The 12,293-nt window shown below is 36.3% G+C and overlaps 1 protein-coding gene across 1 annotated transcript in view; it reads left to right on the top strand.

Annotated features, from left to right (window-relative positions):
• Positions 1–12,293, top strand: part of PRKN (parkin RBR E3 ubiquitin protein ligase) — a 552,380-nt gene that overhangs the window by 441,799 nt on the left and 98,288 nt on the right. The gene's annotated exons all lie outside the window — the stretch shown is intronic.

Here is a 12,293-nt window from a genome sequence, read left to right as displayed (position 1 = left end):
GCTTAGGAATGATGACTTCATCGTGTAGAATGTGTCCATTCCATAATTCTTTGCTTTATTTGGTTTAAGAAGTTGCTGAATAGTTATAGTAAGAAATTGAACTGTGCAAATGGAAATCCAAATGCATTCTGACTTTCTTCTCCTAGAACTCAGCAGAAATGAACAGGATCTTAAGCAAACCATTCATTATCATATTAAATTTTGTTACAGAAAAAGGAGAGATATAATAGCCTGTTTGTGACATTGTAGTGATATTGCTTGTGCACATGAAAATACATGATGAAAAGAAATATAGAAATATATTTGTTTACTCATGTTTGTTTTAAGCAAGGGGAATGAACAATTAATGGTGGATTTATGGAAAGCAAAATCAGATGAAACTTGAAAATACTTTTTCTAAGAAATCACATCATATGGGCCATCAACATTTTTGGCAGTAGAAAAATCAAGTACTTGACAAGAATCAAGCTTTGGGGGAAATAGATGTACACAGAGATAAATCTATATATAAAAGAACCTATTAAATGTTCAGTCAGAGTGACTAACTGGTGTTTGCACTATGTGAGTCTTTCCATAGTTGGCATTACAGCAGAATTCCACAAACACTATGAGAGAAGATAAAATATCTATATTTGTAAAATACTAGCATGCTCTTTCTGCTGTTTTTCTTGTGGAAAATGCACTTTTTATTGCAGTTTTGATATTGCCCAAACTGATACCGTGGAAGAATAATAGTTTGGTGAACTAGGAAGTCGCAGTAACTTGTCTTCTTTGAGTAGGTTAGCATCTGTCGACCTTGGTAAGACTTCCTATCTGTCCAGGCAGTGGTGCATGTAAAACAGAGCGCTGCCCAAATTCCCTGAGCAGACATGGGGCTATAAAATAAAGCAGAATCTGGGAAAGTAATAAGAAACATGACTGCATAAACAAAAGGGAATGCCTCTGGATTAACTATTAGGGATTGATTAAAAAAGATAAAATCACATATAATTTTTATTCAGGTCTCTGCCTGGAAGTGGTGAAAATCACACTGTACTTTTCAGCTTCATTCATCATCATTCTGAATCTGCAAATGCTGTGTAAATAAAGTGTACGTAGCGTAAAGGATTGATATATTGCCTGGTTTAGCAAACTGCTCTCTTTCCTTCTAAGGACTCTGTGCTGTGCTTGGTAGTGATCAGATCTGCAGCCTTGAGTGTAAGCTCACCCTTTGTTTTGAATTATGTGATGTCTTGAACATTACAGAGAACAATTCACTTAGGCTGAAATGAGAAGCAGGAGGCTGGTCTGGAAGCCACATTTTGGTAACATTAAGGTCATTCCTCAGAATCCATAATGGAACAGAGGGAAAATATATGCCTTTGAATCCTTCTTTTCACCCTAAAAAAATGGTAACCTCAAGGAGGATTTGTCACAGACTTCCTGTGGTGAGGGTCCTAGCACTGAAGTCAAATGCTGATAATAAAGTTAGCTGAAGGTAAAGATCAACCTGCAAGGACACCAAGACAGTTAGAAAAGCTATTTATTTTTACTCTATTTTATGAAGTCATGTTCAGTGTTTTCTATTCTTAAACTATGATGTGGTTTCTCCCAGTCAAAACCTGACCTTTTTCAGTATGAAAGCCTTCCACTAATTTTTACGGAATCCAGGAAGATCCATTTTAGAGCTCAGTATTTCTTCATGAGTGGTTCCATGATTTACAAGCTCAAAGAAAGGCCCAAGATGAGAATGTCCCTATTACCCATCCAAAACAGGACTGCAAAAGATGTCTTGCACTATTTAACCTGTACAGCTTAGATTAGAAATACATTCCTTGCTGAAGCTGGTAAGCAAAGAAGGAAGGAAAGTAGTGTCAATCTGGAGATTCTTTTTGAATATCTACATCATTCTTTAAGCTGTTCTTTGGTTATGTAGAGTCTCTTTTGGGGTGTTTGAACCTCTGTCTTTGGTTAAATTTCATATTGATAACAGCAGAAGTTATATCCAACATCACTGGTCTGTTATTCACACAAAAGCCCTTGCAGAGAAATAGGTGCCTATTGAACAGAACAAACTGGTTGTTCAGGTCTGTATTGGCATGTTAGGGTAGCTAACAACTGTCAAGGAGCTGAGGATTTTGATTTGCTGATGAAATTACTATGGGGAGAGAGGAAGGGCAGGTGGTCAAGAGAAAGTCAAGGCAGTGAGTGAGAAGGGGTTTTAGCAGCCATTTTAGAAAAGTAAAGGAACCAAAAAGGGAATCAGCTAGCCACTAGGGAATGAAGCCAAATAAATATTCCAATATTCAGAGAGATAACTGTGTGAGGCAGTCCCAAACATATAAGGACTATGACCAAAACTGAAGGAATAATGAGAAACAAACAGGTGACTGAGCCAGGCTAGGATGCAGACATTTTGGATTCCTCAGTTTCTTACTCTGTTAAATGGAATGAGAAACTGGAATCTCTTTTGCAGGGGAACTGCCATTGGTATCAAAGGTAAATGTGAATCTCCAGGAGAGTGCTTATAATTTGCTAAAAGGGCATTTGGTAAAGTTAAAATATGGATTTTGCTTTGTCTCAGGAAATTTGGAAACAGCAACATGCAGGGCCTAGAAACAGTCTGGTAAATGCCTACACAGAACTGTACCAAAAAGATGAGGAAAGAGGTTTAAATATAAGCATCCCCATATGTACCCTGGCAGTCAGGCACTGCTATCTATTCAGACTTTCAGGGAAAAAAGAATAACAACAAGACAAAAGGTTTATTTTGACTGAATAGAAGCATGAAGATATCCTTTTAATGATTATGGATAGTCCTCATCTAAAGCCATATTGTGGTACCACTGTCTGACTCTACTGATGTCTAAGCTTTCATATTTTTTATTATTCACCATAAACCTATTAATTGATTTACTAAGATATTACCATTATACACTATTCTACCTTCATTACTATGCATCAGACTTCTATTGCTCAGCTATAAAATCCTGACATATTTAATACTAGAAAACAGCAACAAAACATAGTACATATTGGACCAGCTGGCCTAGGTAGAGGAAAAGCTGTGGTAAACAAGACATACAAAAGCTTTATGAATAAAACATTTTTGTCTTGTTTTACATTATACTGGCATATTATTTACTACACATTAAAGAAGCTTGGAGTTAAAAACAGGTTAGAATGGATCTTTGAAAGGGACAATATAAATTGTTTGTTACAAAGTGTGCATTGGTTTCCACACATACAGCTCAGTTGCCTTGCAAAGCATTCCTTGGCAATATCTTTCAGCGGGATGATAACTGACTGATGTGTAACTGCATCTCAGATTTTGCTCCACAATGGTATGTTGTGCAGGAACAATGGTAAATGTTTTGCAGCGTGCAATATCAGTTGACCTATCCCTTGAAATGGAGTGATAAGGGAGTTACAGGATAGTGGAGACAGAGACTCTGCTGGTCTTTTCCCCTTGAGTTTATTCATTCCTAGCATAGCATATATAAGCATGAAGAAGAGTGTATTTCCACAGATTGGCTGTTGTTTGATAATCCTGGGCTAGGAGACCGGACTTCTGAAGGTCCATTGAGGTCCTGACACCACTCTAAACTACACTAAGGTCTGGGTGACAATTTCAATCATTTTAGGAATAAGCTGTGCTAATTGATGTTTTTATTGTTTTCTTTGAGATCCCTTAATGTGAAACCCCAATCTGCAAGTGTGTACTTGAGTGTATTAAATGTGCAATGATAAAGTACATTTTATAGTTTTGCAAAGGGAGCACAAAATTTGGGGTTTAATCTCTTTTTGCCCCATATTTACTGTTCCATAAACATAGTGCATTGAAGAACATCAAGAGATGTGTTCCCATCTAGGACAGGTGAAATTTTATGGCTGCAGACTATAAGAGGCCCCTGAAAAAAATCAATAGATATAAATACCATGTCTTCCTTATAAATAGAATTCCTAGGCTGTTGTATTACATAAAACAAAATCCCTAAGGCAATTTCACTCTACCCAGCAATTTTTTCTCATTGATTTCTTCTTGCATTCTTCTTCCATGGCTAAGGAAGCACATGTCAAAAGCAATTGCACCATATTTGTAGGATTAATAATTGTCTGCCTTTTCAGTAAGCTTAATAGAATAGAGGACACTAAAATAGTTACATGAGAAGTGCAATACATATTCCTGTTGTTTGCAAAGTTGAGGGTTTTTGTGATTCATCATCGTGCACTCATGCATGTCCTAACAGACACGTTTCATCTTCAGCAATGTCTTTGTAAAACCCAGTGATTCACATGTAGGCAAACCCCAAACAATTGGGGAAAGTCTTTTGTTTTGAGGAGACAAATGTGAATTATAAAAATTCCAAGTAATGAGTTCTTATCCACTTCTGATAATTCATATGATGATTTTGTTAGTTGCGTGTGTCCTTCTGAACTTCTGGAGTAGAGTTAATTTAGGCTTTTATATGCCAGTTGAAGTGCTATGTGAATACACCTATACTTCCTCTGGAATCTGAACCAGCTTGCAAATGCTGTTTTGTATATGGGAAAGTGCACAAGAGATTTTGAAGTAAAAACCAGTTTCCACATCTGCAAGCTATAAATCTTTTATTGTGAAGTTCAATTTTAATGCAGTACATTATCATGATCAACATGGATTTTCTCTAATTCCTCTCCCTCTTGAGTCTGGTTTTATCATGTTATTCCATTTATAGTATCTGATCAAAATGTTTAAAAGTCTGACTAACCTCAAAGACTTTATTTTCAAACAAAGATGTAGGTATAAGTGTGTGCTTCAGGACTTGTACTTTGTTTCCCTGTTAGTAGGACCAGGAGAATGTTCAAGGTATCTAAAGAGAAAATAGGCAACTTTTAAAATAATTTGAGATATAAAGATAGTCAAGATGAGTAGTGGTAATTCGAGACAACCTTTGAAGGTACTTGCGCTGAAAAAAATCTTTTCAATTTTATAATCAGATGAATAAAAGGTCATGGGTGAAAAAGGGCTGTTTGTACAATGATCTGGATTTTTCCCTTAGTTTTAAGATGGAAATGGAAGTTGAAGCAGAAGCAGAAAATAGAGGCTCCACGGTTTTGAAAAAAAGAGGAATAATGGCAGGAAACAAAAGACCTTGAGACCCCTATGTCATTTGCAAAACAGTAAAATGGAAATAGGAGATTGCTGCTATCTAGTAGCCGTCACAAAATTGAAGGGTTACTCCTTGTTATTACATTTCAGGTATCTGTCCTTGTTCCGCATGTCATTAAATTTTTGCTTTTAAGAGAATTCACCAGAAAGGTGTGACCATGAAAAAGGCAATAGCTGAAGATATTGCTGCGATTAAGAAACCAACTCAGAGCAGGAGTGTTTCATAATATTGTATAGGGAGTGTTATCAATGGGAATGAAAATGAGACAGACATTTTCCATTATTGCTAAATGTTGAGTTGCTAGCACTGTGCCACAAGCTCTAAGCAGTAATCATGTATTGCTTTCTTCTATTGAGTGGGCACTCTAGCCTTTAGAAAGTAGAATTCCATCTTGTTGACACATTATGCTTCAGTTGCTGAGCAAGTTGTTCAGTTGCTAAAATATGACAGGCTAACCAGAATTCTTTTTGGATTTGTAGGAGGTGGGTTTGGTACTGTTTTACTTTGGTTAAAATTAACTGTAAAAGCATGGTGCTTTTTAAGATGTAGAATGTTAATGTTTTAATATAGTGTTTACCCCAGAATTGTGCTGTGCAATTAACCAGCTACATATTGCTGCCAAGGTGCATTATTTCCATTGCCCACGTCTTACAGCACAGGGCAATTCATTGATCTGATATGAAACTCAGCTGTTGGCACTGAGTGGATAAAGCAATCTAGAGAATGTTCCGATTTTTAATAATATGGATCACATTAGTTCACAGGACTAGCAAAAGAAAATAAATACCCTTTATACAAAAAAACAAATCAATTGCTTGCACTTGGTTTAATAGTAAATGAATAACTGCTTTTTCCTTTGCATCCCAAATAATGAAATACTAGCTAGAAAAATACAGCTAGAAAATATTCAAGTCTCTTCCATTCTGTGTGAGCTAAAACTGAAATTTCATTAGTTTCATCTGCTAGATGTCCAGAATATTATGAGATGACTCATATCATGTGAAAAAATTCTGTATCCCTTGATTTGTATAGGGTATAGCTTTTACCTGACTTCTGCATCATGCAGACATCTGGAAGATGGCTTTGTACTTACACATTGCAAATTGAAAGTGCAGTGTCTTCAGCTATTTTTGCTTGACGTATTGTTTTGTGGCCTACCTGGTAAAATTTAAAATAATTTACAATCTGTCATATGTGTTCTAAGACAGGATCAAGGAAGCAGAGAAAAGAGGTAGTTATCCTAAAGAGGCTGGAAGATTATGTTCTATTGAAATCTAGAGATATCATAGTAAGAATAACACTGTATTTGAGTCAGGAAAATTGTGTTAGAGAAAACTAGGATAAAATCAAGTTCTTACTTGTAAAGATGAGTCAAAACTGGACACACAGACCTAGGAACTAGAGAGGATAAAACTGATGTCTGTGAATGTAAACCAGCTCAGACTGGGATTTGTAACAATTGTTTTGCAGAAGATAAATGCTCCCAATTTAACCAATTTGTCTGAAATAGGAATGAGCTAAAGTTGCAATCATTTGAGACCCATTTTAAATTGAGGGGTGAGATAAAATTGCAGGTGGGTTTAAAATCACATCAGTAGTTGATTTTAGGATTCATCAGCTAACCCTTAGTCCTTGTAAACTGTTAGATCAAACAATCCCCTGGAAGGATGCTAGGGATTTTCATATTAGGGATACCAAAGTGGGATTTGGGATACAAATTAGAGATACTCAACTTTGTCACTTGTTCAGGACTTAGATTCCAGAGCCAAAGACACCTGGGCTTCCATTTTCTTCACCTGTGGAAAGAGAACAGCATTTTACAGTAGATCCAATGCAAAAATTGGCATAATTTAATATCCACATCTTACTCTAAACTGATTTTAGCACATAGATGTGAAAAAATACCTCCAAAAAAAAAAGTACCTTCTCTGGAGAGATTCTTGCTTTTAGGAACCCATTGAGTGTATCAGGATGTCATGCTCAGGTCAGGATAAATTGATCAATGAATTTGAAGGAAAGTCAAAATTTTCTCTCAGGGCTTATTGTCAGACACTTGATATTCTGTGCCAGAGTTGGTGGACAAGCTAAATATCAACTACAGGAATTTAGGGGGCGTTGCTCACCTAGAAATTCTTTGTTATTTGAAGAGCCACAGGCTTTGATGACATCTTTGTCTATTTTGGACTATGCCTGTGGCACAGCACAGTTTAGTCTCTTGACGACTGAAGTGCTCTTGTCTAATTAAAGTAATTGGGCTCCATGTAGCACTATCTGGGTGATGTTTAATGGCTTATGATGCTCAGGAGATTATATTAGATGAACTCATAATTCTATCTAGTCTTAAGTATAATGGAAGTTTATGACTGGAGAGAACTTGCAACTACTTTTTCCTTACTACTCCTCTCCTCTTCAGTGAAGTGCCTAGAAATATGTGTGACAGTCAGGGGACAATGTATTATCATGAGGCCCATCAGAAAAGACATGGAGTGCAAAAATCAGAAAGAAGGAAAAATAAACTGTTAATGGGATTTGCCGATTAATTCTGCATGTACAAAAAACAGAGCTCTGTATTCTGTCTTCATACTTCACTGACACACAGGATAAGATTATTCTCCCTCATTTGATAGAAAGAAACACTTTGTACATGATAGAAAATTGTAGCCATTTTAAATCAACCTGTATTTGCTTTGGCCAGTAGATGAAAAAGTTCTGGTTATAGTAGCCTGTCCCAGACCACAAGAGATGCCTGAGCTTTCTGGCTTATATATACTGACTGCAGTTTCATAATCAGTAAGACAAGTGCAAATGAATGTGTAAATTATCAAAACTAGGTGTTAGTGGAAGATTTTGTATGAATAAACAGATCTATCACTGAATAACTGGAGAGGGAACAATAATGCAATCAGGACAGGATATGCTGCTTGAGAATGGCAGCCACCGAGGGCAGGATTCTAATTGTGCAAGAGGCTTATTTGAGCAATTTTCTAAAAGATTTCTATATTTGAACAGGAAAGAGAAACATGGGCTGAATGCAGGAAATCACTTATAAATGAAAAGGAAAATAAATATGAATCAAATAGCCTATTTATTGCCTTTTATATGAAGTTTTATATGAAGGCCTCCTGAGGCACTTAGGATTATATTATTACATTATTGTAAAAAAGCAGGAGGTGCTTAATCAATGCAAAATGATGGAGTAAAAAGCTAGGACTAGAACAATAAGACTTAGATTAAAATGAATCTATTGACTGGCATTTTTAGCTTAGCCAGGATAAAAATTCAAAGTTCTGAATGCTAAAGAAGAATTCTCCTCATTATGTAGCTGGTAAAATTCTAGCCTGTAGCCCAACTCAGAAGTAAATCACAAAATTCATAAAGTAAGCAGCTCACACAGATGCTGGGAAACCATGTATTTCTACTGCTTTTGTGGCACTCGTGGTTGTCGTGTTGTTGGATGTCAGAGTAAAAAGTGTGATAGAGATTTGGGGTTGAAGTCTATTTGGTGTAAATACAAATGTGAAAAATGGTAGTTTGTGTCAGTTTGGAGCTTACAAATAATGACACTTTTTTTTACTAAAAGGACTACCCCCAATTAAAAATGTTTGCAAGTTTTTGTATTTCTTTGTTAGCTGATCAAAGAAATGCCCAAAGAGTGTCTTTCTCAACTTTACTTTGACTCTGCAAATACCTAAAATCTCTGTTGGTCAGCCATGCTCTTGGCTCATTTTTGTAAGACTACAGCACCATTTTTCATGTGGAGGGCATAAAATGGTGGCTTACCAGGACTATGAAAGTCTTTGTGATAAAAAAAGGAACAGCAGAAATGCAGAGTACAAGCATACCATAGGGATGGTATTGTGCACTGACATTTTCCTGAAGAATATTTCTTTTGTGATAACAAACAAGATACTGTGCAAAGCTTCCCAGTGCTCCTCTTGGGTTTACAGTTGTCCAGGGTTTCTCATTGGATCTTAAGGAAAAGCTTTTTCAAACACATTACAGTTACAACAGTTTGTTGGTGGAATGAAGCAAAGCTACTCCTTGTCATTTCACCAGTACAGGAGAAATGTTTATTTTTCATTGCACACGTTGCATTACTTCTATGTGCTATAGAGAATCCAGATTGATTGGATACTGTAATGCATCTCTTTGGGCTATGCTCCATGAAGAGTGGGATGAAACTGGCATTAAAAATATTTAAAGTATAGCTAAATGTAGTTCTCATACAAAAAAATTAATACCTTTTTAAAATGAAATTAAGTAGAACAGAGTTATTCTGAGATCAATTCCCTCACCACCAGCATTTCAGTAAGCTATTTAATAATGATGTCACATGCAAAACTTAATTATTTCAAAACCATTTCAAAGAGATAGCAAAGCCACTATTCCACAATCAAAGCTGATTTTGAAGTGCTGAAACAAAGCTGATTTTCAATTATCAGAGTCAAAAAAAAAGCATCTGAAAACTGTCCTGATTGCTGCAAAACTGCTGTCTTTTTAAGTTGCATAACTCAAAACAAATAGATAATGCTTATGAAGTTTCAAACAAAAATCCCCTTCTAACAAAGCATAAAAAACACTCAGCCTGAAAGAGAATATCTGGGTAAAGTTATAAGCTTCTGAAAGTGAGTTTAGAATAGAAGTTGCATCTCAACTTTAACTATTGTATTAAGGTCACTAAGCTATAAAAAATGAGTAAAGAAAATGTTGCAAAGTCAAGGGCAAAGCATGAAAATAAAATAAAATGAAAATATAATGACCAAATTAAATAAAATATATCCCTTACACAGTAATAACATTCTGAATGAAAAGCAAGGACATAGATTTGAAGAACAGTGACCAACTGTAATTCAGTGAGAAATAATAGAAAACCAGAATGCAGTATGTGCCCATAAAATCCTCATGAGAGAGAGAAGTAAAAATTCTGATAAGGATAATAAAATATGTCTTTGAATGGAGGCCTTGACGAAGGGCAGAAAATCATGGGTGGATAACCAAGACTCAGTTAACTCCATTTTATCCTTATATTTCACAAAAATTAAATAATTCATGCCACTTATTTTTTTTTCCAAAAGCTCTGACGTTATATTAGCTGACAATCACTACCATGATAGCAGATCTATTCTACTGACACTTACAAGGAATAAGTGAAGGGATAAAGAGAAAGGCTTAAAGGTACTAGTGGCTCACTTATTGAGACTAAATTAAATGAGCAGTAAAATAAGCTGGTAAAACTGGGCCTTGTTTCCCTTAAGAAATATCAAATAGCAGTAATAAGTTTTGTATACAGCTCTGTCATTTTTATGCCAGTGAAAATGCTCACGTATGTGAAATCAAATAATGGCATTGATAAGTCTCTTATGCACACCTGAAATTGTTGTACTCAAAAATATTGAATTTCAGACCACCAGTCTAAAGCCAGTGTTTGTTATTAAATATAGTCAATACAGTCTGCAAACAAAAAACAAATATGAGGCATGTTCTACAAGGTTCTCATATATAAAGAAAGCTTTGGTTTCTACTTTCTTTTCTCTTCAAATTAATGTAAATTTTATTCCTTTTTTTTATTTAGGGAACTTCTTGTAGGTCTCTTAAACATGCTTTTTGAAATTCCTTAGTTTTTATGTAAGGATACTTTTGTTAAAATCTAATTGAGCAACATCATTCTGAAAAAACAAAATAGGTGAATAGTTGGATATACCTGTTGTTGGCATAGACTTTCTGTGAGATTTGACCTAAATCAGAAAGCTGAAAAGTTGAAAACCACCAGGAGATCAAAACTGAAATGCACAAGCTCCCTCTGGAGATGCAGGAGGAGTAAATAGGAAAGTGAGGGCAGCCTTTGGACAAGGTCTGAGAAGACAAGGTAGGAACTCACTGATTACTCAAAACTCTCACCGACACACCGATATATTCACTTCTTTTACTTGACTTGAAGAGGGAGAAGTTGCTCCTTCATTTTGTGGGAACAGCCTGGAGGGAAACAGGAGCATTAACAGGAACATTGCCTCCTCTGCTAGGAGCTGTGACTTTATGTGAGGTGGTACCACACCTCTGGTTGGTTGTTTGAGTCCCTAGTAGGCAGGTTAAGATGCAGAATACCAGACAGTAAGGGGGATGGGTTCTCCAGAGATCCCAAGAAGGGTCTGAAAATGCATATTCTATAAGGAAAACCTAGAATTTATTACATCCTTGGCTGAATGGCTCTGGTATAAAGGAAAAAAGCTTAGATGAGAGTATTTGTGCCTTGGCTGCGTGTATTCAGATTTATGGGAAACTACCTGCCACACCTTTGTAGAAATGAACAGAGAATTAGGATGGTTACAGTAACCTGAGCTAGAGGGTGACATCCCTGCCCATGGCAGGGGGATTGCACCTAGGTGATCTTCAATGTTCCCCCCAAAGGCTCCCCATTCTGTGATACCATGAGCTGTGTGTGGAAGTTGCAGTGCACAGGTGTGAAAGGAGCAGGGGGCAACTGCAGGTGTGTACAGAGTGAGGGGGCTTTAAGTGGGTGAAAGCTTCACAAAAGATGTTTGAGCATCAATTGTATAAAGAGTGGCCTAGCCACATGACCATGATATTTTACATGAGTTCCTGGTCGTTGCAGATTTTCTTGGTGAATGTATATTGATTGGATACCAAATTTTGGGTTTGCCATTATCTACAGGTATCATATTTTTAAATCCTTTTATGCTCACAGGAAGGTTTTTTTGGGCCTGAAGTATTTACCTAAATTTATTTGGGAAAATGTTTTGGATTTGGAGATGGGAAAAAATGTGGCTGCCAAACAGTAGCATTGCTCTGAGCTAGAAACCCACAATATCCTGCTATGAGAGGAGTGACAACAACTGGTAATTGGTGAGTTAGATAAATCAAAGAGGAAATAAACTGTACAATAAATGTACAATGCAATAATAGCTTTTATATGCTGCTGTGGTTCTCACCAGTGGTGTTTTCATAAAATGCATCACAAGCTTTCAGTGTTCAGGGAAACACATAAGTGTTTTTGGATTGTTTTTATTATAAGCCATGCAAATAGTGTTTGTCCCAGTGGGGTGTGACATTAATTATTAGCAAAAGATCTCTTGCATGATTTCAGTCCACACAGAATGAACAGTTCAGTCTTTATTTTCAGAGTGTGACATATAACTATTCAAA

Source organism: Geospiza fortis, unplaced genomic scaffold, assembly GCF_000277835.1.
Source record: "Geospiza fortis unplaced genomic scaffold, GeoFor_1.0 scaffold41, whole genome shotgun sequence".
Lineage (NCBI taxonomy): Eukaryota > Metazoa > Chordata > Aves > Passeriformes > Thraupidae > Geospiza > Geospiza fortis.
This window is presented reverse-complemented; position numbering and strand designations above follow the sequence as displayed.